This window comes from Protopterus annectens, chromosome 13.part0 (assembly GCF_019279795.1).
Source record: "Protopterus annectens isolate FY-2018-M chromosome 13.part0, PAN1.0, whole genome shotgun sequence".
Lineage (NCBI taxonomy): Eukaryota > Metazoa > Chordata > Ceratodontiformes > Protopteridae > Protopterus > Protopterus annectens.
The window spans coordinates 786,049,302-786,076,124 of record NC_056747.1 but is presented as its reverse complement, the minus strand read 5'-3'; the positions used below and the strand labels follow the sequence as shown (position 1 = coordinate 786,076,124).

Below are 26,823 nucleotides of genomic sequence, written 5' to 3'. Positions count from 1 at the left end.
TCTTATCCCTGTGTTTGTGTGGATTTGCTCTGGTGTCCTGCCATTTTACAAAGACATGTGTCTACAGTATTTCTCCCTGGGCCTCTGCTGAAAATTGTTTTTGTTCCGTCAGAAGTAAAATTGACAGGCATTTGAATTTCAGACTTCATATTCTTCAGAAAATACATAGTAAAACAACTTTTTATTCTAGGAATAAATATATAGTAACACAACCTTTTATTATAGCAATTTTTTAAGTTTATAAGATGGCTATTTGAAATTTGTCCTTATTTTTGGTACTGTAGTACCCTGTTAGTGGCTTTGTCCAGGTGTTTTGTGCTAAGGTTGACAGCTATGGCAAGAACTGAATTCACTGAATATGTTTGAGGGCTGTATTCCCTCATTACTGGGTTTGTCCAGGTGTTTTGTGCTAAGAGGTTGACAGCTATGGTGAGAACTGAATTCATTAAATGATAGCCATTTAAGTTTCAGTCTTCCTCTCTTTCACAAAGCAGCTGATTTGGCATAGTGGTATGTTGCTCTTGACTGTTTTGCACAGGGACCTTGGCAGTAAAATGTACGGTGGTAACACAGCATTTTTCTTTCAGAAAGCAGGTGATTTGGCATAGTGGTATGTTGTTCTGACTCTTTTGCACAGGGACCTTGGCAGTAAAATGTATGGTGGTAACACAGCATTTTATTCTAGCAGCTTTCCAAGATTATACAAGCAATGTTTAATGTGTCCCTGGTTTTTGCCCTTTTGACCCACCCCAATAAATGTGGCTTTTTCCAGACTTCTTGTGCTGCGAAGTTGAGATGCAGTTGAGTATTGAGTAGATTTTACAAGGAGCTGAGAGATGCAGGGGAAGAGAAGTTAAGTGCTGATTATGTTGTCAGCTCACATTGCTAATAGCACAACAGGTTGTGTACTTGCTTTTGATGCAGAAGGTTGTTGGTTCTACTCTCATAAGGGGTGAATGCTGCCGTACTGAAAATTAAGATACTAACTATGAGCCTGTTATCAGTTTGCCATCCATTTCCTAATGCAATATTACTAGCTTATTTTTAATGTAATTTAGGCAATTTATTCCTCAGGGGCATCAGACACTTTATTTTTCGATGAAACCATGAAATATAAAGGTGATTGCTAGCAGCAACCTCTTCATTACAGATTTATTTAACGTGGAATTATTTAGATGACTTTTTTACTACTTCAGAGATTGTGCATATTTACTGATAATGGTGAACTGTAGAATTGTGCATATTTACTGATAATAGTAGACTGTAGAAGTTTGAGTAGACTTTTATGATGGAAATGTTCTGAATTGGACAGTTTTGTTTCTTTGTTTACTGGAAAAATGTTCAAAGCAATAGGAAGGTGTATCAAAGAGCACATGTATGTTTCATATGCAAGGGGCCTATGATTTGAAAACAGCCCAGAATTATTTTTTATCTGCCATGGGTAAAATGTATTTTCTTTGAATGTGGGTTTTAATGTTGTTTCAATGAATGTGAGTTTCAAGGGCAGAGAAGTTTTAATGCCAAGTTTGTTTAGCAGATGTCTTAGTGTTTGTGCTGTAAAATGCAAAATAAAAATTTCAAATGAAGTTCAAATCATCATAGAAGTAAATCAGTATGCACATTAGTGTTTATGGTAAATGGAGTGAAATAGCAAAGTAATGGGTCATTGGAATGGCTGCAGGGAGGCTCCATTCGACCATGGTTTTGTGAGGGGGATGGGCGGCAAACTTAGACAGCCCCAGCTGAACTATACCTCCCAACTGTCCAGATTTTCAAAGAATGAATAGAATTTTTGCTTCTTATTTTTGGTTTGTTCCGCATAAAATTTGTGGTTTTCTGGCAAATCATTTAGGAATTAAGTCACTAAATAATGACACACTAGGTTCAGACTTCATAACCTTCAGAAAAATGCATGCTAAAGTAATACCTGTTCTATCAACTGTCCCAGTTTATAGAAGAGTAATTTTTAGTACTGTTTATATGTTCCCCCAATATATTTGGCCTTGTCCAGATTTATGTCCCAGTTTATACAAGAGCAATTTTTAGTACTGTTTATATGTTCCCCCAATATATTTGGCCTTGTCCAGATTTATTGCATTAACAGGTTGAGAGGTACATGCAAATAAATTGCTTTATAGAATTAGGCATAGCCAAACCTCTCAACTGTCCCTGATTTTGGCTCAAAAAGTTGCTCTTCCCCTAATGATCCCTCCGCAAAATAGCAATTTTGGAAGAAAACATGGAGGGTTTATAATTAAGAAATAACTGTAATAATCAGATTACTTTTATTTCAGAAATGCATGTAGATTATTTTATTTTGTCAGCTGCTCAAGTTAGCAGTACTAATATTAAAGTGTCCCTTCTTTGACAGGTTCCCAGCTGTATTGTGTTGCTATTTTATATTTTTACATCACATTTTTGGTCCATTTTTCATAAAATTGTGTTTGTTTGGCAAATTAGTGACAAATAATTAAAGACTGAAGTTAGAAAATAATGACAGACATTTGAGTTTCAGATTTCATACCATTCAGAAAATTCATACTAATGCAAGACCTCTATTAGCTTTCTAAGTTTATAAGAGCAATATTTTAAAAATTGTCCTTATTTTTGGGCCTTTGTCCCATTTCTTTGTATGGCTTTGTCCAGATTTCTTACTCTGAGGTTGAGAGGTATGACAAATGTGTCAGGGCCATCACAAGTCAGCCAGAGACATTTCAAACTGTGACATACTTGTTACACCCCACTCCCCCATGTAGTGACTCTGGATGTGTCAAAGCAAGGCAAGGAGTAGTTATGCAGTGTAAATGTGCAGAGAATCCCACCCATCCAAGGTAGACACAAGTACTAGAGTGGCTTTTCATCTGTCCTTGATTTTTACAGAACGGTCTGGTTTCTGTCATATTTTTGTACTGTTGCTTTATGCTTATTACTCAAAGTGCCTGTTGCTCTGTGTTTAAGTAGCAATGCTTTAATGACCGTAAGGTAAGCTTGTCTGAGATCGTAAGATGCAAGTAAGTTTTAATAAGCATACTGTTAAAGAATTGCCAACAGTGAAAGCCTTTCTGTTGTTGCCATGCAGAGAATACTTGACTAGATAATGTATAAACCTTGGGTATTAAAGGACAGGATTCCATTATTTTAAAAAGCTCATTACACTTGTTGGAGACTTCCAGCCATCTCTACAGACTTTACCCATAAACTAAACAGAATGCCAATCATGTGTGGTCCATAACCTGTACAGTAATCCTTTAAGCAATGTATCTTGAGCTTGTTTCTTGTTTGCTTTTCATTTTTTACTTTCATGTTTTCCCCATGAAACAAGTAGATAGTTGTCAGGCAGCAGGTCTTTTTTGGATAAGAAACATTTTTACAAGTGGGGGCATCACAGAGATTTCTACTTTCAGCATGTTACTTGGTACTTTAATAAAGCTGAATATAAATTATAATTAGAACTGCAGTGCAAGGAGAAGTGGTTTGAGTTGAGTGCTTCTGGTTTTTCTTGTACTTGATTTTGACTGGCATTCCAGTAATGTATTTAAAAAGTAATTTATTTTTTCATGCCTCACAACCTTTTGTTTCCATCTAGATATTAAATAAACTGTCATGCAGCCAATGCATTGAAATATTTTTATTCTTCTACACTTATTTTTGTCTTGATTGGACTCTCATAATGATGGTTTGCCACCCAGGGCAGCGTATTTAATTAAAGTTAGTTTTTGTGGTTTTGAGCATAGCTCCTCCCCTTTCTAGTTGGCCACACCCCTTCCCCTTGACCACCACCCATTCAGCTGTCTCCTGCAGCCCCCCTTTGATTTGAAGTCACCAGCCGTCACTGGCTAAGGGGCACAGAGAAAGGAATTTAACAGTGGAATGTTATGTGTTCATTTGTAAATGGGAACTTTTACATTTGGTCTGTAGTAGTCTTGTCAGCAGTCTTGTTTTGTATACATTCATTTAGCTACTTCTTGTTACCCTCTTCTTAGCATGTCTGAAAATCGAGAGGAGGATACAAATTGTAATAACACTGATAGCTTGCATAATAAATGCAGGCGACTTTGAATTTATTGTGTCACCAAAAATATTCTGAGGGAGAGCACAGAGCAGGAATGAATCTGAGTGAAAGGTTTCCAAACTTAGCTCTCTGGAAATGTTCTTTCAAGAAGTTTCTGTAATTATCTGAGACTGACTTTTTTTGTTCTAATTTTACCTTAGTCTCTCTCTCTCTCTCTCTCTCGGTTCCTCTCTCTCTCTCTTCTCCATCTCTCTCACTATTGGAGGAAAAACATGCACATCTATACAAGGGAAAGAATGAAGACAACAGATGAACAGATGATCAAACAAGAAGGAAGAAGGCACTGTATATGGCAGTAAATTGTGTATAAAGGTACATAGGAGAAAAAAGACAAATAGTTCCTGGTGTAAGTGAGTGTATTCTGGAAAATTCCTGACCCTCAACATTAATTTCCACATTTTCCTTAATAACAGATCTTGTCAAAAATAGGTGGTGGTACGCTGCTCCCGGTAAGAAAGAACCTATCCAATTGGTAGTCACATAGCAACATGAGTGAAATCTCACCTCAATGGACATTAGCCTCCATTACCATTAGTAATGACACTAACACACTTTCAGCTGTGCTTTAAATTCTCCATTCTCCCAGTTTTAATCTGTTTGAAACAGCTGTTCATGATATCTTAAAGCATTGCGAAAGAAATCATAAAATGATAATGATGGACTTTTAACGTAAATCTTCTGGGATCCAGGAAATAACAAGTCAATTGTTTGTTTATTTTTGTTTTGCTCAGTGTAACCTAACCCAGCTAATTAAACCAATGGAATTATGAACATTATTAGGAATAATTGGGCTATATGAAATGCTATGAAGGAATTGAAAGACTTTATAGGAGATAAACCAGACTTTGCATATAAGAAATATAAAAATTTGAAACAACAGTTATGCCACAAAGATATGAGTGGTAGGAAATCTGGTTTTATCCTCCCCGCAGTCGAGTGGCGTTCGAAAGACATGCGTGAACGGGCGTGCCTTCGTTGAAGGTTGGGTGTCGGGCTGGCACCTTGGCACCATAACAATCTACTGAAAAAAACATGAGCAAGCACGTACGGTTCGATAGAACCAACTTTATTAGCAACAAGATTCCTTGAATAAAGGAATCTTAATGAACAAACTGCTGTACGTGCTGGCTCATGGTTTTTTGAGTGTCTATGGTTTTTTTGGGCCGCACGCGATCGGCGTGCGCATACTTCGGTGTGGAGTTGTGAAACCATAAAAATCTACTGCCAATCATTAGCGGACCGGAGTTCCGCTGTGGTGGCCCCTAACCGGGAAAAGCCGAAAGAAGAAGAAGACTATACCCCAGAAATTTACTGAAGTAAAGTATCTGCTCAAAACTTCAAATAATCTGCACTAAATGCAGGCCACCATGCCATTTGAATTCCCAAAGTGCCTCAAATGAAAGTAACCATACAGTCTTTCCCAGAAATGAAAGAAGGCCTTGTACATGATGAACTAAATTAATTAGCATGGTCACCTCTCTACCAAAGCAGCAATCATTTTGATGATAAGAAATCCATAAATCACTGACCATTACACATGCTTCCTGCCTAAAGGAATTTAAAAAACATGTTAGTATTTCATCTACCCCCCCAAAAATTATCTAATAATATCCTTGTCACAGCAACCATGCAAAGTCAAACATTATCTGTCATCTCTTTGTAAAGCTCCCCTTTCCCCATTCAATTTTAAGGCAGTTACTCCCAGAATAAAGAGCAAAAAGCTAGAAAAGAAAGCTAAACCTAACCAGTATAGCACCCACTTTTTCTTTGCATTGCTGGTCATCTTGTTCTCAACCCCCTTGCACAAATTTTCAACATCTTCTTGACCACTAGCATAGTTCCCCCACAATTTAAGCATTTCCTCATCGTCTTCCTGTGCAACTCAGGACTTCACGACAATATCTCTTCTTTGCCTAATCACAAACACATTTGAAATATAATTTTCAGTCAACTGTTTGAACACACAAAGAAATATGGAATTCCTACTGACACCCACCACGGTTTTCAAACAGGTCATGACATAAATATTACAATCTACCCAATGACTGCTAAAATATTATTGGTCACACAGACATTGACTCACTGGATCTGTTTTTATTACTCTCACATTTGCTTTGGAAGGTTTGAACCATATTTAGTTAGTTAGCTAGTTAGTTAGCTAGCTAGTTAGTCAGTTAGTTAGTTAGTTAGTTAGTTAGTTAGTTAGTTAGTTAGTTAGTTAGTTAGTTAGTTAGTTAGTTAGTTAGTTAGTTAGTTAGTTAGTTTTTGTTTGCTTGTTTACATGTTGTTGACCAGGTTAGCCTTAATGGACAGAGCCTATTGTCAAAGGGGACCTAGAAAAAGGAAAAACTATATAACATATTTTCAACAAGCATCATGACATGATATTTTCACAAATGAATACCTAGTTAAAAAGAAAAGCAACATAAAAATAGTAAAAAAAGAATAAATGATAATTCCTGTTATTCAATAAAATGCTCACCGCTTGTGCTAATTGCCCAACACAGTATGGTCAATTAGTGCAACAACGAAAAATGTGATTCAGAGACAGGTATAAGCCCAGTAATGTCTCTGAATTGAACAGTAGCTATATCAGACCTGACTGCACTAGTGTTCTGCCTAGCTGTCCATACATTGCATTAGCAAAGACACCCAATACATACACACACACACACACACACACACACACACACACACACACACACACACACACACACACACACACACACACACACACACACACACACACACTCACATTCAGTCATCAACAGACAAACCCTCCTGCACTCAATCACACTCAATAAAACACTCAGCCACACATTCATCTGCACAATCCACAGACACATCCAGACTCTCAGTTCCCTACCTAATCTCCCTAGTACAACCACTCAAGCAGACACAGACAGATGTATACACACAAACATACACACAAACACACACAGTTACAAATGAATACAGGTTCCTTTGTGGTCCTTCTGTCACACACACACACACACACACACACACACACACACAATGACATTCATACACACAATAACATCCCCTACCCCCATGTTTTACCTGACCTTCCTGTACCTTGAATACTCACACAGAAATGAATCAGTGACAGCTGTATTTTTACAAAGTAAAATCTGAATGACTTATCCAAGCAAACTGAGAACTGCCAACATTTCCAGGGAAAAAGCACAAGGCTAATCACCACTGGCCAATGTCCTGGACTCACTCATTAGAATTCAACTTTACCCATGAGACCACTCTCCATGCTGAGGCCCCTGTGATCATATCCAGGTGTTGGGGATATATATATATATATATTTTTTTGTGTGTTTTGCTCCTTTTTTGCTCCTTCCTCCTCCATCCATCATTTTTACCAGCTCGGCATCCTAGTACCTGTCTCCAGTGGGTCTACGAGCTACTGACCCCCACCCCTAGACTTTTATTCAGTGTATTGCTTGGGCCAGTCATGGAACAAGGCACTCAGGGGCTCAGCACATCTATGCATATATCCGCAGGGTATTTTTTACTTCTTATGTCTCGACCTCCCCATTGGGGATCCATGGTTTAGCCTGGGGGTAGGCATGCAATGGAGATGTGCAAGTTTCACCCTAGCTCCACAGCAGCTCAGCTATATCTTTACCTTTAAGCCCCTCTTTGTAGGCCCATCCACCTTGTGATGTACCCAGACTCCACCAGAGATCGTCACCATGGGAGTCCATGGACCCATCCACCAACTCCTGGGATGAGTATGGCCATCCCTCCCTGTTGCTTCTTCAGTCACCTGAGTTGGCTGGGTCATAGTCAGGGTTTTATCCCTCTATGCCACAGGAGCAGTTTGTTGGGGATAATTTTTTATTAATAAAATATAAGGCACACTGCTGAGTATTAGTTTGCTACCTAAATCTTTGCATGATCCATGCTTTCAATGTCAGTGTTATTTCTTTGAACTGGTTTAGGTCAGGTGGTTTTATCATTGTTGCCAAATATAATTTTTTGAGAAGTGCATCTCTGGGCTGTTGTATTTGTGTAGTTAGAGAACTAGTGCTTTGTTTTTGGTACCACATACCCTTCTAGAGTCACCTGCATATTGTATAGTTTAGGGCTGTTGGAATGTATGAATATATTATTTTGAAAACTGAGAATAATACTGGACCAAGGACTGAGCTTTGGGATCCCCTAAGTTAAATGTGAAATTATATAACAAATGGCTTGTGTACTGTCCTATATGTAACCAGTGATCCACTGTAGGTTCAGTGAGAAGCATCCAATTTTTTAAGGCTTTAGAGTAGTAATATTGTATAAGTCTATATTATACTACCTAGGAAACTAGAAGTTCTTGATTTCAGTCCTAATACTTTTTCCTGACCCTGAAAATATTTGTTTTATGGCTAATACAGAAGATAATCAAAGTGAACAGGGTATCTTCACTTCAGGAGTACCAAAGAAGATGGTTCTTGGCATTGTCTCCATACTGTTCTATTTGCAGATGACATCGCAAACAACATACATCATCCAGTGATCACTCTTTATGTCAATGACATTAGCCTCCATGGGGTGTGTCCATCCACATACCATACTAAAAAAAATGTGCAAATATCTTCTCTCAGTTATGTAATTAATCACAACTAACTACCTTTAATGTAGCAAAATGCTGCTCTGTTATTTGGAACCTATCAAAATTTAACAAAATGCAAACCTCTGATCTTAGTAACTCTAGAAAAACATAAAATTGTTCAGGTAATAAAATATAGGCACCCATGTCTTATTATAGACACTCACCCTCCTTTAAAACTCACATTGCATGATAGTGGACAAGGGGAGATGGGAAAATTAAAACGTCTAACTCATTAGAACACTACATTACCCATCATACTCTGTGCATCCTTGCAATCAATGTATTCATTCCTCATCTGGAATATGCACTCTCCATTATTACTCTAAACTCTCCTACCCGAAAACACTCAAAACATCCAAACCATTAGAAAGGTCATCTGTGTTTTGCTTTATAATCTTTTGAATTACTCTGAATGTCTGCAGCTGCCATTGTGCCTGGGTCATGGCTGAAAAAGTTTCAATGACCAACCCACATACTCAGTTAATACATAAATATAGAAAAACAGTCTAAAGTTCTTCACATGAGGTGCATTCTTTGTCATATCCTATGCTAACTAATATAGCTAACATTGAAGATGCCACTGATTTTTAGGAAAAGGGAACAATTTTTAATATAAAAGCAAATATCTGCCTTTTCTTCTTTCTGTAACAATTTAGAAAATGGAAAATTGTAGGCTTCTCTAAATTTTCCTCAAGTCCAATTTAAGCACTTGATTCTTAATAAGCATGTATCTATATCCCCGTTAAGACATTTGAGAAAGAGGACATAATGTTCACGTCTGTGAAATACTTGTAATTAGTGTCCATTTCAAGCTGTTTATAAGGCTTGCCAAATCACTGCTGTATTTGTTGTGCTGTAAAACTTGAATTTTGTCAGCTGCTGAATTATGCATGCCTTACCAGATACAACTACTGTTTACTGTTTGGGTTACTTATTAACATTGTTAAATCATCTAAAGATTTTTTTATGATTAAGATCAACAAGATAAATACCTTTATTTTGACAATGACTTCTTCAAGGTTTAAATACTTCAGTACTTCTATCCACCTGCAGAGAAGAGAACAAAAGAAGAAAATGTCATCTATAAATACTTTTGACTGTATTCGTAGTGAAAATCCAATCCTAGGAGGAATACTGCAAAAGACAAGAAAATGTTTTATTGGAAATGATATTACAAGCAAAAATAGAAAGACATACACCTCTGTTTGTTTCTGGAGCAGAAGCCTAAATTCTAATGAGTGTTTGAAAAATCCATTAACCTTAGAGCAACTGATTACCAGTGTGATTCACAATCAACTGAAATGTTGTATCCAGGTACACAAAACTGAGTGCTCCAGGGTTCTCAGAAACACTCTAATGAAAATGCATGCACCATCTTAGAATTAAAACACACAAAAAATAGTGGAAAGAAGACTATGACTGTAATCTGAGATGGCACCCAAGGCTAGGAAAACATAAATAATAAGTCTAAAAAGCAGTAGAAAGCCACAGAGGAGGAAACTAATTCTCCAAATGAAGAAAGAATAGACAGTTCTGTCAAAAGAAAGTTGAGGCTAAAAGGCCAATGGGAAAGAATAATATTATTAAATAAAATAGATGGGTGTGGGCTGAATGGGTTAGTGGACATGGGTGGTCTCCAGTCTGTATAAGAGCCCAAGATAAATAAGTTGATTCCAGTTGATTCATAGAAAAAAGGGTCCTGAAAGAACTCTGGGAATTGAAGCAGTGATCCCTAATGAGACTGGTTGTGTATTTTGTGAGAAAACTGGGTAAATTTAGTAACCACTAACTAACATTTTTCACAAAATCTTTCACACCTTAAAGTCAACCTGCCACCTTACTGGGATGCCCCATTCTCCTTTGCATCTTGCTGTGGAGATTGCAGTGGAGCAGTTGGGTAATGAGGTAGTAGATGGTAGATTATATCAATATACTGAAAAGACTAGGGGAATTTTCATGGTGTCCTGGTAAATGTGCCTTAGTTAGTATGAATACTACCTTGGGTTTCCCTTGAAAATGACCAGAGGCATAGTGGAACTCAGTCAACAAAACATACACAAAGAAACAAACAAGTAAAATGGAACGGCTTAATGCAGTTAAGGAATATCTTGTGAGTGTGTGCTCGAGCATGTACACACGCACGCGTGCACACACACACACACACACACACACACACACACACACACACACACACACACACACACACACACACATACAGAAAAAAATGGGGTAGTGGTTGTCTGAAACTGCAAATAATTATGAAGTTTAGTGCTTTCTGTACCAGATTATTGGCTGAGGCACAGTTTTCACCATCAATGGAGGGATAATGTCAACAAATGTAGCATTCAGACAGTTGATAACCATTCCTCTGACTAGCTTTACATAATATTGATGTGCAACTACTAAAGGTTGGTAAAATAGTAAGGAATCTTTACAGACAATAACATTTTATTTGAAGTTCATTTAGCCACTATAAGAAAAGTATATGGAGTTGCCCACCTGATCCTCTTTGAGGGCAAGAGACAACGATGTAATGTTCCTCTTGCAAACAACTCTTATCAGACCAATTATAAAATATCCCGGTTTGTAACCTACCGGCATAGTACTGAAGCAATTGGAAAAGGCACAAAGATTCTTCATAAAAAGAACTTAAGGCCTTCAAAGAGTGAATTTTAGAAAAAGACTATGAAAACTTTTTTTTCTCTATCTCATTGTCTTTATAGAGGAGACATATACCTTATATACAGATCATTAATGGGTCATTTACTATTTGAAACAATTTGCTTAGAATGCTCCCACAGTGACCTTAAATTAAGAGAACACAAACACTCTATAAAAGTTAATATCACACCATGAAACTGAAAATTTCATATCTCAAAGACTTCCACTTCTCTGGAATAAACTACTCCACTTAGTAAACTCAGCACATCAATCCATACTTTCAAGATTGGACTGGATAACTACATGAGCACCCAAGGTTCTTAATAGCTAACAGGTCTTGAGTTTGCTCAACAAACCTATAAACATATCTTTACCAACAACTAATTGGTCTACTCCGTAAACCACCTGCAACTCTCTGTGGTTGCTTATCATAATTATTTAATAGTTAACATAATATGGAATCCAACAAACATTAAAGGTAGCAGATGTTTGCATTCCCCTGAAATGAACAATGAAATTAAGTCACTTTAGGCCAGCTTACTGCCCACATAAAATAAAATAAAATAAAATATAAAATCTGAAAGCATTGTTTTGGGGAACATAGATATTGATCAGGACCATAACAATTATTTATCATTTGTTAACTGGGAGAGTCTGACTTGGAACAAAGCCAATTTTCAGCGGAGGACCGGGGAGGAATGCTCCAGATGCACGTCTTTGTAATATGGGAAGAAAATGGAGCACCCAGCGGAAACTCACACGAACGCAGGGAGGACATGCAGACTCCACACAGAAGGCACCCCAGCTGAGAATCAAACCGGAGAACCTCTTGCTGTGAGGCAACAATGCTACCGCTGCACCACTGCGCTATCCAATTGCTCTCTCTTTGTCATGTTTCAGTTGAACTTCTTGGTCTGTGCCAGATGATTTATCTTCCTACCAGACTGAAAAATGTTCTGTGAATACCAGCATCCTGAAATGGATCTTCGGCTCCCATCCAGACTAAACAAATGATGCAGAAATACTGTTGGAAATTCTCAGTGAATAAAGACTTACCACTGCTATATGGAGTGATCCTAAATGTGTTCACTGGCACTAACTCCCACAAGTCAACAGCTTCAAATGTTTAGGTATCAGGCAATTAGACTTATCACATTGCAGCACTTGATACATTCTTACTTCTTTAACATTTTTGAGAAGCTTCAGCATCAAAAATGCAGGTGTTCTCTGGCTGTGCATTCAGTTTTTCATTCCATTCCCCAATCATTTCCTGAAGTTCCTGTTGAGAGTCTGCTTGTAGTGCCACATTACCTGCATACAGCAGCTTTATTGATCTGTACCTTCTGGCCTGTTTGCTAATGTAGTCAATCACCATCATGAACAGTGGCTCAAAGCTGAACCCTGAGGCACACCCACTTGCACTGGGATCCCTTCTCTGCGTCTGAGCACTGTTCGTACTTGCATCATTAGGTCCTTGAACACACACTGCTCCAGTCTTACCATTCTCCCCAGGACTTCACATCATCAAAGGGACTGCCCAAATCAGCTTTCTTGGGACCGTGTCATATGTTTTATCCAAGCCTAGGAATGCCCAGTTGGACTCTTTCCTTATCTCCAACTTCTTCCCCATCATGTGTCTCACTGAAAACATCAGGCCAGTGAGTGCTACATCCAGATCTGAAGCTGAACTGTTCCATTCCCATCTTAGTTTCTGTTCTCTGTATATTCACTTATGAATAACCTTCTCCAGCACATTCATGTAGTGTGACAGGAGTTTCGTACTTCTCTGCTGCCCACAGTTGTGAATGTCCCCTTTGTTCTTGTACACTGGCACTAGAATGCTTAGTCTTCAGTCTTCTAGGTTATGTTTTTATTTCCATACTGCTATGAGTCCCTCATGAGCCATTTCTTCCCAAACTAATCCAATATTTTGATCATATCTGCCATGACTTCATCTGAGCCTGCAGCTCTCCCTGACTTAATTTTTAACTGCTGTTCTTATATATTTGATGGGGTTCTTCTTCATCATCATGTACTATGTATGGGGCAATACAGCTTCTATGGGAGTTTCTTTATTCAGACTCTGTTGGAAGTACTCTTTCTATCAGCCATTGATGTCATCTGGACTGATAAGCAGATTGCTGCTGGCATCCCTTTTGAATTGTGTCTGAGACAATCTTCATCTTTCAGTCATTGGCTTGAAACCTTATAGAGTCTCTCTGAGTCACCTGCTGAGTCACTTTCCAGCAGTTCCAGAGTGTCTCTGATACCTAGTTATTTGCAATCATGACTATTGTCTTAACCTCTTTGTTAACCAAACAGTATTCTTTCTTTCTTTCTTAGCATAGTCCATCTTTTCTATCTCCCACCTTTTCCTGTACTCATTCTTTCTTTCTTTTGATAAATTTGTAGAAACCACCAAGGAAATCCACAGTCTCAGACTTCCTCAGATGCTTACATGTTTTAAAAAACTGTGTTTAAATCCCCTTCCATTTTGCACGTTAGCTCGTTACTTAACCAATCGGGAGCAGTATCACAAACACACCATTGACTGTTTCTCAACAAATTAACATAAATAATACTAACACATGAATTTAAATATACATTCACCCTCCACAACCCTTATCCAGATAAAACCAAAAATAGTGTTATTCTAAACAAAATGTTTTTATCTTTCTAGGGATTTGTAAGCATCTGAGGAAGTCTTGAATATTTCAAGATGAAAGCGCTTATCTTGTGGAAGTGTTTTTTTTTTTTTTTTATTAAAGCTGACACATTGTTTATTATTCTTCCTGTCCTGATACTGTGGATTTCCTTGGTGGCTTCTATGAGTTTGTTTTTTTTACTTTTTTTTTGGTTCTTTTGATAAATTCCTGGACTTCTGCATTCCACCACCAGCTTTCCTTACATATCTACTTCCATACCTGGCTTAGCCACATATATGTTCTACAGTCTTCAAACCTATTGTTTTGTGGTGCCACCATTCTTCTTCAACAATACCTATTTTCTCTTTGTCTTGAGGAGCTAGAGTCTTGAGTATTTCCTAGAGCTCTTGTGCTTTCACTCCAGTCAACTTCCTGGTCTTCATCATAGTCTCTGTTGACCTTTGAACCTTCTCTGACCATTGCTTGTTTTCACTAGTAGTTTATGCTCTGGTTTGACTGTTTCACTGGGGATGATCTTGCAATCTCTAGTTCTACTCCAATTCCCTTTCCTTTCTAGGAGGAAGTTCACATGAGTTGCATGTTGGTCACTTTTGCATTTGATCTTGTGACTGTTTCTCTTGGTGTACCATGTGTTGGCTACGATCAATCCATTTTCCAGACAGAAGTCTAGAATGGCCTCTGCTTGTTTATTCCTGTTGCTCCACCCATGTAGACACAGACAGTCCTCATATCATGTTCTATTTCTTCTGATAGTAGCATCAGCCCCCCCCCCCAATCATTAATACCAATACACCATAATATGTAAGGATAAAACCTGGCCTTAATACCTTCATGATAAGTGTCATCCATCCTTAATTCATACAATGGTTGTGGCATCTGTACAGAAACCTTATCTGCATTGCTGCTTCTGTGATGGAGAATGTAAAGCCCTGATTTAGCCCAGACAGCCAATTTCAGTTAATGAGCCTGGGAGGTAAAGGAGTTAGCCAGCCACATGAGAGTGAGTGGCTACTGATGAAGCACCCATTCTGGAGGGACACTTAATGGTTTTACTAGCAGTAGTCATCACCAAAGAAGCAGAGGCTTATGAGTGTCGAAAGCAGCAAGGACCAGGAGGTGGGCTTTGTCCTACAAAGCTGCTACATGGTAGCTTTCATTGGTATGTTGGTGGGAGCTTGCATATACAATGAGAAGGTATTACAGAGTCACAGCATGATGCAAGCACCTACATCATCTGTCAAAGGGTGATGATAGGAATAACTCAAATCCCTCAACTTCCCAGTCATTAAAATGGTTGGCTTCTAATAGCCAAAGTGAAAACACTTAATTCCTTGGCTGGAGGACAATTAGGATCCACCCTTCAACAGGGGAGGTCCTTATGAGAACCACACTAGGTGAAGCAAGGACCAAGGCAAGACTGTAAAGGAGGTATAGTAGAGAACGGAGGGACCATTGCACCCTTAGTAGCTGCATATGGATGACAGCAGTTCTGAGGTTCTCTCTCCCTTGTTATTGTCTGGTCCAAACAGTATAGTGCCAACAAGATTAACTTCCTGTGGAGATAACGGATCACAACCATGGATTGCCATATGGTATCAACCAGATAAGGTAAAAGGGAATGAATCAGTAACTTAGAGCAATAGACTTGCTATCTAGCAAAATGATGGGGCAAAACACAGAAAACAAAAAAATTATGCAATTGCTGGAGGAGCATTTTCCATTGGAGTGAGAATGTCCCTTGTTCAGCTAAAGAATCCAGGAAGGACATGAATCTTCTCTTGCATGTAAGCTTCCTATTTAGACCATCTTCCATGTATAGCCTACCCTTAGGTTCATAGGTTCATAGGACAATATTAGGCTATTGGCCCAGAGGCCCTTATAAGCCTAGCCAAGAATTTCACCCATGTTACCACAAAGTCAGCACCTGTTTTCCCTGTCCAGCAGGGACACAGGTGGGATCCCAGAGGTATATTTTCTGTTTCCCATCCAGTCGTCCAGGTTCCTGTTAAAGAGGGCTAGTGAGATACTCTGCTTGACATGGAGAGAAAGTCTATTCCACAGATGAGGGAGTCGTTGGGACACAAATCTATCCCACCAACAAGCTCTATTAATGTCACAGACCAAGTTGACACCTTGTGTGCAGGTTGCGTGAGTGGAGTTTGACTTATGGATATGCAGCAACTCCATCAAGGCTGAGTCTGAGACAGCCTTGTATGCCAAACACAGGTCACCTCTTAGCAGTCTGTATAACAGTTAGTAGAGCGACAGGCCTATCTGTATAGGATAGGTGTTTGAGACCCTGGATTTTCCTGGTCAGGAACCTCTGTTTTCTCTCCACCTGCTGAATATGCTGAACAAGGTACATGCCGAAGGGGGCATTGTACTCAATAATGGGTCTGATAAGGGAGGAGTACAGGGATGTTATGACCTCCTTGTTTCTGGATGAAATACCCTTAGTTATGAAGTGGGCTATATAGAAAGCCTTCCATACAACGGAAGCAACATGGTTGTCAAAAGTCAGGTTGCTATCAACCTGGGTTCCCAAGTCCCTCACGACTGATTGCATGCTTAGTACATTGCTATTAATGTGATAATTAGTAGGGACACCATTTTCCCCAAAGGGGATAATGATGCATTTCTTGGTGTTCAGGTTGAGGCCATGAATCTGGCATCAGTCATTACTTTGGTTAAGGCCCTTTTGGAGGATATTCACATCACTAGGGGAATTTATGACAGTGCCCAGCTTGCAGTCATCTGCAAACTTGGTCAGCCACAGACCACTGTTTTTTGCTTGCACCTCAGAAAAGTATATCCCAAACAGTAGAGGCCCCAAGACTGATCTTGGGGTATGCCGCTTGTTACAGGTCTACTACTAGAGGTGGTTTCTCCTATTTTGACTGAGTGAGTTCTATCAGTGAGCCATTTAGCTACCCATCTGATAACATATGGGTTTATGCCTAGCTGGGAGAGTTTATCTATTATGCCTAGCTGGGAGAGTTTATCTATTATGCCTGAGGGTGGAATAGTATTGAAAGCTTTGGCTAGGTCAAGGTAGGTGGTGTGCACTGTCTTGCCATCATCCACGGCTTTGGTGACTGTTTCGAAGAAGGCGACCAAGTTTAACAGGTATGATCTCCCTCTGACAAAACCAAACTGCGTGGGATCAAGTGTTTGGAGGTTGCCAATGTCCTTGTTTATAAGATCCATGATAATGCATTCCATGGCCTTGCAGATCAGGCTAGTTAGGCTGATGGGCCTATAACTGCCTGGTTCAGTGGATGCTCCACCTTTGTGCAGAGGGATGACAGTGGCTGTCCTTCATTCTGCTGGGATGAAGCCAGTGCACAGGCTTTGGTTGAATAAGGTGCCTTGAAAGATCTTGAGTTCATGTAGGACACAGCCAGGGATGTTGTCGGGTCCCATGGCGGCTGTATTTTTTGCCTTTGAGAGGGCATTAATAACCTGCTCCCTGGTGATGAGAGGAGGGGAGCAGGTGCTGAGGATGTCCTGGTTTATTAATAGGGGGTACAGGGGGGGAGTTTTCACTGAACTTGTCTGCCAGCAGGTTGGCTATATCTATGGTGTTTGTGTATGTGGTATTCTTGACCACCAATTCAGAGCAGATTTGGGAGTTACCTTTGAGATTGTGGATATATGTAAAGAAGGCCTTGTGACTGTCCTTAGTGGATGTGGCCAATATGGACTCAAAGTTAGCCTTAGAGGTTTTCACCAGTGACCTTATTTGCATGTTCAGACAAAGGATAGATTGCTTCCAACTTGGCACCTGCTCCTTCTTGGTCCTGGACAACATTTGTTTCCTTTTATTATAGAGTCTGTTTATTGCTGCTGTCCACCAGACAGGTTTACTCTTCCTTGAGGAAGATGATTGGGTCCTGTCAGGTATTGCTGAATCCATGCAGCTATATAGGTGCTCATATAGCTTTTTGGTGTAGGCTTGAACATTATTGTGTGATTCAACTGAAGGGATGGTGGCTGTGAAGCTGCTAATACCTGCCCTCAGGAGGTTGTAGTCAGCTTTGGAAAAGTTTTTTGCTTGACCCTGGCAAGGGGGGGGGGGGTTCAGGGGAGATGGTGACTTCAAAGGTGATTGCTTTATGGTCGGATCTTACCAAGGAGGATGACACTGTAGGGGTGCTACAGTGGCTACTCATGTTTGTTAGTACCAGATCCAGGATATTTTCACCTCTTGTGGGGGTGTTGACCAGCTGATCCAATGTATTGCCATTGATGAAGTCAAGGTATCTCTAGGCATCCATGTTTGAGCTAGAATAGGTCTTCCACTCTATGGTTGGGTAGTTAAGGTCACCCAGGATCAGGGTACAGGACTGAATCTTGATGGATTCAAGTAAGTCCAGATAGGTGGAGTGGGCCTCCTGAGTCATGTAGCTAGCTATGATTTGAATAGGTGTTTTGTCAATAGCTAACTGCACCTGGAGTGTCTCCTGTGCATCATACTGTTTGACCAGCCTGGAGGTGTGTATGTCTTTGATAAGTATTGAAACTCCACCTCCTTTGGCTTTGCAGCCTCCTGTTTGGTGTCTGAAGGTATGGTAGGACAACTAACCTGGTAAGGCTGGGGTGCTTACCACAGCTTTGAACCAGGTTTCAGTGGCTGCACAAATGTCAGCATCTTCCAGGGTGAGGAATGCTTGCAGTGAGTGCAGTTTCATGATAAGACTCCTAGTGTTTAGCAGCATGGCCTTTAAATTTCATCTGGAAAATTTTTTCACATTAGTGACTTTGCCTAAAAAAGGCACCATGGGGGAGGCAAGATCCTCTGCCAGAAGCCTGAAACCCAGGGGAGACAGAAGAAGGCCATCTCTAGCCAAGCATTGTGGTCTGTCAGTCATGTCCTCCCAGGTTGTCAGGTACTGGATCCCATTGGAATGACACCAGAAAATAAACCAATTGATAAAAATCAATCATTTTCTGTTTGTACTGAGGCATCATTCTGGATGACGGTAGGAAGCTGCTTAAGGCTAGGGACTTACCTGCCTGGGACACATATTCAGCTAGCTCAATCATGTCTCTCTTCATACAGTCCAGAGAGGTACATCTGAAGTCATTCACACCAATATGGACTATGACAGAGTCATAACAGTACCTGTTGTTGAGAGACTTGAGCACATGAATGATATGGCAGATTCTAGCACCTGACAAGGAACTTACCGTGACTTTCTCCTTGTCTAGCCTGGTGAGGGGCACATCTGTGTGCCTCACGATAGAGTCTCCTATGACTAGTATGTTGGGTTTTTGGCTGGGCCTTAGAGAATGTGAGACACAGACATGTGTACTTAGTGTGGTGGGTTGCGATCTGTGTTTGTGCTTTTGCCTTGGAGGTTGCTTTTGTTTAGGTATGTTTTTGTTGAGAACCTCCACATATGTAGGAATGTACTCTACAGGTATGGGTGGTGTTAGAGGTGTGGTGTTTGTGGTGTTTGTGCAGACAACCTTCTCATTGCTAAATGTACTGGCTTGTGATTGAGACAGCAAGGATTCTAAGTTCTTAATGTAATTGCATCTCTCACATATTGTGTTCCTAGGTGGTAGAAGAAGAGGGTCATCCGTGTACATGAGGCAATTGCTATACTGTCTCAGGATGCCCATATCAATAAGACTAGCAGGAGAAACCAGAAGAAATTGTCTGTCCATGGTTGTCAGAATCTGTGGAAGAGAGGTCAAGGATGGTACAGTGGGTACTATCAGAATAGAGTACCTATAGGTGTGAGTAGGGCTGGATAAAATCACAGTAGTTGCAAGGGAGGGCATCAGTTACACAGGAGTGCTGGTAAGGGAAGAAATGCAACTGAAATACCTTGCAATGGGTTAAAACAGTGTAGCAGCAGTGCACAATGAGCAAACAAGTGCAACACCCTGCAAACACAGAGTATAAATACCATAAATGATGGAAGAATCTAGACGCTCAAATTATTACCCAATTCTGCTAGCCCCTGCTCTTTCAACCAATTACTCATGCTAGAGAAGGTCAGGCAACCCTGTTACTCTTCACTAACAGTGAAGACAGGACACTACCAGCAGAAGATGGCTGCCAGAAACACAGGAAACTCAACAAGCAAAACAACCAGGCCTGGATAACAGCAGGCCTCTATCCAGACTATGCTACTTGAGTAGGACACACAAACCTCACCTAGTGCATCTTCTGCTGAGAAGTATAGTTATCATTTCAATTATACCAACCCTGACATTTCTTCCTGGGACTCTGGCCCACCTATTGTTCTATTGCTTACAATATCTCAAATTTACAAACATAGGAAACTGTGAATGTCATGAATACTGAAGCTACTCTTACATGTTACATCAGGTTCTTTAGCTTCTGATGGTCTCCCTCCCAAACCATATGTGTGCACTGGTCACCAGTCTCTCTTCTACCATAACCTCGGCCAAGAAAGGTGGTAGATAGAGTTAGGAGAAATTCACAAAGACAAAAGAAACATTTGCTATGCATAATTAAATGGCAGGCATTAAATACAGTCAGTATAGAAAGAATTCCATATGATTAGCCATTTACTTACTTACATTGTTAAGAAGGAACTAGTTAGACTGAAAGTGGCAAGTACTGGCAGTTTGCTACCCATTGTCCTGAAAGCAAACACAAGTGGCTTATTTGTGACTGCCACAACATTAGCTTGGCTAATCTCCTTGTTAATCAACTATAATATTAGAGAGGGATTATGCCTCCCATCTTGAAATAAGTATTATCTCTTTAAACAAAAGATTATTATTTACTCAGCTAAAACATTACAAGCTTATACTTTTTCTTAATCCTCCTACCAGAGTTCTAAGGTTTATAGCTTCTTGAATTCTGCTTTCCAATCAGGTGATAGCAAATACAGAACGTTACTTTAGTAAATGCAAAGGAGTAGATACAGCACTATTCAAAGTGTTCACGTCCCTAAGAAGTGACTTAATGACAACCAGGTTTGTGCAACCTTGTTTACAGACCTATCTAATGTCACTGTCATGACTGAACATACATTTCTGATATGCTGTAAGATACTGGCTGTACAGTCTTCGGTATTGCATAGTTTAGAATTACCATCACCAAGGTGAGTAACATTCTAAATAATGTCAAATCCCTTATTCTCTTCCCCCTCAGCTTTTAATAAGATAACACTCTTACCCCTTCATTTGAGCACCTTATTCACCTGTCAGCCTCACCCTTTTCCAGACAGCACTGTCCCTTTCCTGTCTCATCTGACTTGAGGTGCCCTTCCACTCAGATTGCTTTTCCTAAGTAAGGCTTGCCTACAGGGCCTCACTTTCTGCTTTTTTGATTGCCCTAACACCACTCTCTCTTTCTATATGCTGTAGTGTTTTCTCTGCCGTGCTTGCCCTGTGCTTAGCGTCTTCATCATCTTCTTCTTTACCCAACTACTAGAGTTATATGCTCACCTAGGTGCCTTCCCTCCTCTGACATGCCCATTCAGATAGCACTCTTTCATGTAAACCTCCAGAACCCCAAACTACGCTGTTACATTCTGCACTCATTGAGGAACCATGCTGTCTAGGATGATGACACTCCTTCCTCCTGCCTCCAGATTGTGCTTAGAACCACTGCTTGTGAACCTCTGTCAAGAGTCGGTTACATCCCACTGTAATATTCAAATGCAGTGCTTGTGTTTCTAATCCTAATGCTAGCAAGCACTGTATGTCTGTATCCTGTTGTGCTTTTGAAGTGCTCTTTATTGCTGATTCTTCTGGTTTGGTAGAGCTGACAAATACTGCATGCGTCCACCTTGTAGAAGTCTCACATAGTGTCTGCCACCACTATATCCATCTGCCTTTTTGTGCCCCAAAGCACTCCTGCATCCTCTTCCTGCTACCCTCATGTCATTGCTGCCCCTTCTCCCTTTATCTGCTGTTCCTTCCCTTCTCCCTGCTGCTCCTGACATGTGCTCTGCTGATTCCTACCCAGCATAGGAGCAGCCAGGTATTTGAAGAATTGTGCTACTACATGCAGGAATGTGATCAAAAGAGACGGCAAAAGTATATATAACTGCATATGAGGGAGGAAACAGCATGTAAGTAAAAGTAAAATTTAGTGACAAACTACAGACACCAATGTTTCAGAGGCTGCCTGGGGTCGAAAGCTTCCTGGATTATGCTAAACTGAAGGAGAGTAGCAATCTAAAAGCTTTTAAACCACGGACTTATGGAGCCAGATGTTTTGTCAGGTGTACCAGTATTCCACTTTTCTTAATACAGACACAACAACAAATCAACTATAAGTTATGTCATTTTTTTTGACCATTCATTCTCTGTATTCCAGGAGTCTCTCATGCAGGTCCCGACATTTCATATGATTACTGTATATAGCCTACTGTCTGGCTATAATTAGTGGGTACTAAGGCAGTCTGTGGATGAAAGTGACTGACCCTATCTGTTATCTGATCACAGGTAATTGTCATTGGACTGTTATGATAGAGCCCTACTGCGTTAAAGTTAGCCCCACTCATTCGGTTGCTTCCTACAGCACCCAGCTCACTCCTGCCCACTTTAGAAAGTCGCCATCCACCGCTGAGTGTTGAAGCTGCTACAGTGAAAAATAATGACGGAGGAAAAGAGGAAGAGAGAAGTGAGTCATCTAAACCAATCACCAGGCAGACATGAGCAGGGCTAGAGCTAGCAAAATTACAGTGCAAAATCCACATCAAAGAGAAATCACAAACGGGTCAGTGTCTCTGCAGTTTGTCATTTTATTTTATCTATTTATACTTTGTTAACTAGGTTAGTGAACTGATCCAGGGACCCTTTTGAGCTACAGCCTGGGCCAAAATGGCAAAGACAATAACAAGTAAGAAAAGCATTTAGGGATACAAAGAAGAAAAAAAATGCTGCCATTAAGATAGCTAAAGGAACACATCCTGCTATTTTTGTATTTGAATATTATACCCCTACTAAGCATATGTATACCTAACTTGCTTGTTTTCTACCTACAATCACAGTACTGCTGTTCTTTGTATCATATCTAGACTATATGATTTTATCAGTGAAATGTATAACATGTATTTTCATGGTGCACTGGTATCTGAGATTGAATCAATGTTTGTATCTGTCCGTTGTATATGTATCTTACAGTTATTTATAAATGTGGAGCTTTTCTCTCTCGGCCTCCACTGAAAAAGGACATTTTGTCCAGTTTGACTTCCCCTGTAAACAAATGTAGAATAAATAAATAAAATAAGTTAAGGCACTTGACAAAGACTGCATTTACAATACACGGCCAATGTGTGACACTGAATAAGTAAGACATAAAACATTATTTACAAGAATGAATACATTATTAATACTTAAATATAGAATGCAAACTTCATTATAAATATAGAATTGTATCTAAGCAAATTGCACAGCTGAGAGCACTGTGAAATGGACTAGCAATCAGCAAGTGAATGTTGTACGGATGTAAAATGAAATTATAATCAGGCCTTCGTAGTGGATGCCTGCCATGGTGTCTGTGACTTGGAACAAGTAAGTACATTTCTTGAACTTTATTTTAGTTCTTCTTTGCATGCACTTCAGTTTTGGTTTGCAGCACTCTGTCTTGCTTCAGCTAGGGGAAGAGGTGCCCTCTAATATTGATTTTCTGCACAATGCAGGCTTGTTCATTTCTGTCAGATCTTCTTCTTCTTCTTCTTTCAGCATTTCCCGGTTAGGGGTCGCCACAGTGGATCACCTGTCCGCTCATGATTGGCAGTGGAGTTTTACGGTGTCGAGTTGCCAGCCCGGCGCCCAACCTTCCACAGAAGGCGCACTCACACCTAGGGTCAATTTAGAGTGTCCAATCCACCTACAGCATGTCTTTGGGATGTGGGAGGAAACCGGAGCACCCGGAGGAAACCCACGCGACCACAGGGAGGACATGCAGACTCCACACAGAAGGCACCCCTGCCGAGGATCGAACCAGAGAACCTCTGCACCACCATGGCTGCCCTGTCAGATACAGATTACAATTAGCAGATCCTTAATTTTTTTAAGGAAATTATATCAATTGCTTGCGATGTGACAAAAAGTTACATCTTTCAAAATGTTTCTTACAGTTCAGTAAATATAAAAAATGTGATGTTTAAAACCAGAATTATATCACTACAATTTTAATTTCCCATTTGGTAATTAGTCCTACAGTACTTTACTTTAATAACATATTCAATCTTCATTCCACAATTTCTGTCATTCCTCAAGTATAATTTTCTGGATTTTTAACATTTCAAAGTGTTACCACTGAATAAGAAAGTTTGGCGTTCCTAATGCACTTAATATTTGCCATATCCCAGAATTATGTATGAGCAACAGATTTGTAAATGAATATAGTATATGCAATAACAGCTGTTATGCATAGTGAAACATGCATATATACAACCTAGAACAATGGCAGACTAGTCCTTCAAGAAGGAAAGTGTTAACCATGACAACACCATAGAAAGACCCACATAATGCAAAAAGTACCTTGTTTTATTCATACCTACATCCACACCAGAACATCATCAGAGAATGACAAAAGAAACCATAGTGAGCTGTCTTCTGCAAAGAGCAATACATCTGAGCAGTACAGTACCCCCAAATATGACAGCAGTACCCCCAAATACGACAGCTGTGTACTAATGCTTACGGTAAGTAGGTCAAATCATTGTGTGTGCCAGTGGTCAGTCAGCCCCTTATCTTTTAAAATGTGATAAATCATACAAATATTCAGTATCGGCATGGTTTTAAGGGCACAGATGCATATCACATAGACCTGCTCCTCACTGTGTTTTGGTTTCTAGTTTGATTCAGGTGGGGGGATGGCTTCCTTGTGGAACCTGCATGCCCTCCTGGTGTTCATATGGGTTTTTATCTGGTTCTCTGGTTTACTCTCACGTTTCCAAGATGTACCAGATGTGAGTTGATGAGCCTGTAAATTGTCTGTAGGTGTACATGCTGAGTGTGTGTGTGTGTGTGTGTGTGTGCGTGTGTGTGTGTGTGTGTGTGTGTGTGTGTGTGTGTGTGTGTGTGTGTGTGTGTGTGTGTGTGTATGGATCCTGTGATGGGTTGACACCCAGCTCAGAATAAGCTTTTATGCCTTGCACCCACTAATTATTGGGATAGGATCTAACACACTCATGACTTGAATTAATGAATAATTTTAAAGGTTAAATAATTGCTTTTGTGGGGTTAGCAATGATGTCTAATACCGGCTAAATAATGGCAAACCAAATATATTAGTGCCTCTAGCTAAATGGCTGCCCTGCTTGTCTCTTCTTGGACTAAGGCAGGTAGGTACTCAGCTATTGTATGACTGAAGTCCAAAATCTAAAATTTTGAGCATAGAGGTAGACTTGTGAGTTTCATAAATGCACTGGCATACAGGAGCATAAGTCATTACTTCATAGGTTTATGGCACTGTGATAATGGTGCTTCTCATGTTACTGTTCCAGCTCCCTGTATTGTCTCACTATGCTTGGAAACACACATGCCTTCTACTAGAGATGGCCATAAATCTCAGCTGTACAAATTTTTCACAGAATGTCCAAATTCTGGCCTCATATTTTTGGTCATTTTTTTTTAGAAAATTGTTGTTTTCTGGTAAATTAGGAATAAATCATTAAAGACCGAATTAAGAAAATAATGACAGACATTTGAGTTTCAGACTTCATATCCTTCAGACAATTCATAGTAATGCAAAACCAGTTATTCTATCAACTTATTAATTTGTAAGAGCAATATTGAAAAATTGTCCCTATTTTTGGGCCTTTATCCCACTTTTATTTATGGCTTTGTGCAGATTTCTTACTCTAAGAGGTTGAGAGGTATGGAGATGGCTAAGACAGTTGTTCACATAGCTCACCTGGTGGAGCACGGTTCTTGTTTTAAGCTGATTCTTGGTTCTCCACTCTATGCATGCAACAAGAAAATGGGAGAGGTTATTTTGAGCACAAAAAGGGACATTGGCTAGGCTTAAAATGGCCCACAAGGGCAGCTAACCTAATACTTACCTATGAACTTATAAGAGGAAAATACTTGTCCATTTTATAAAAGAATCTGCTAATGCAGGCAGAAAAGACCATCAATATCAGCGTGGTTTGAAAGGAAACTGCATACGTGTCTTGTGTAGTCTTCTCTCAACCAGCTGTATGGCCATAAAGAAGATGAAAAACACGAAAAGGATCACTGTGTCAGCTGGGAATGTGTGCAGAAAATGTAACTGCAAAACAGGAAACGCATTGCTGGCCAAAGGAAACACATTTCAGAATATACTTCAGCAGCATACTTGGGAGTGTGTAAGAATGACTGCCATCTGTCTTTTTATGGGGAAAATTTTGTGATATATTTTTAGGTATGAAGGCATGAGTGCAAGCCAGCTTGTATAAAACAAAACTAGTTCTGCAGATCTAGTGTTTAATAGCTGCTCAGAAACAGTACATGGAAAAGAGAGGGAGACAAGTCTTCCTAAAACACATAAAGCAAAATGACAAGAGAAAATCCTACAAGTACTTCACAGAGATGCATAAGCTGCAGGAAAGTATTTCATATGTTGTGTGTGAGTGTGTTTATTTCTGAATATTGACTGGGACAGTCTAGTTTGATATAGTTCATTTTCAGCAGAGGCTTTTATTAAAGCATAACACAGATTTTACAAATGTATGACATTGTTCACAGGTGCGCAAAACAAATACATATAAATTTGTGTAATACAGCACAACATGACCTAGGCAGCTGCCTGTGGCCTAACACTGGATAAGGGGCCTAAACAGATATGGAAAAAAATTCAGTTTTCCGCATACAAATTCTGACAT

The 26,823-nt window shown here is 39.8% G+C and overlaps 1 protein-coding gene across 4 annotated transcripts in view; it reads right to left on the bottom strand.

Moving 5' to 3' along the window:
- Positions 1-26,823, bottom strand: part of SPECC1 (sperm antigen with calponin homology and coiled-coil domains 1) — an 894,647-nt gene that overhangs the window by 574,914 nt on the left and 292,910 nt on the right. For 3 of the 4 annotated variants that reach the window (XM_044054506.1, XM_044054510.1, XM_044054509.1), the window contains exon 2: positions 9,677-9,731. The exons of the other annotated variant lie outside the window; for it this stretch is intronic. The gene's annotated coding sequence lies outside the window, so the exon portion shown is untranslated. The remainder of the gene's footprint in view (positions 1-9,676; positions 9,732-26,823) is intronic. 4 annotated transcript variants of the gene reach the window in all.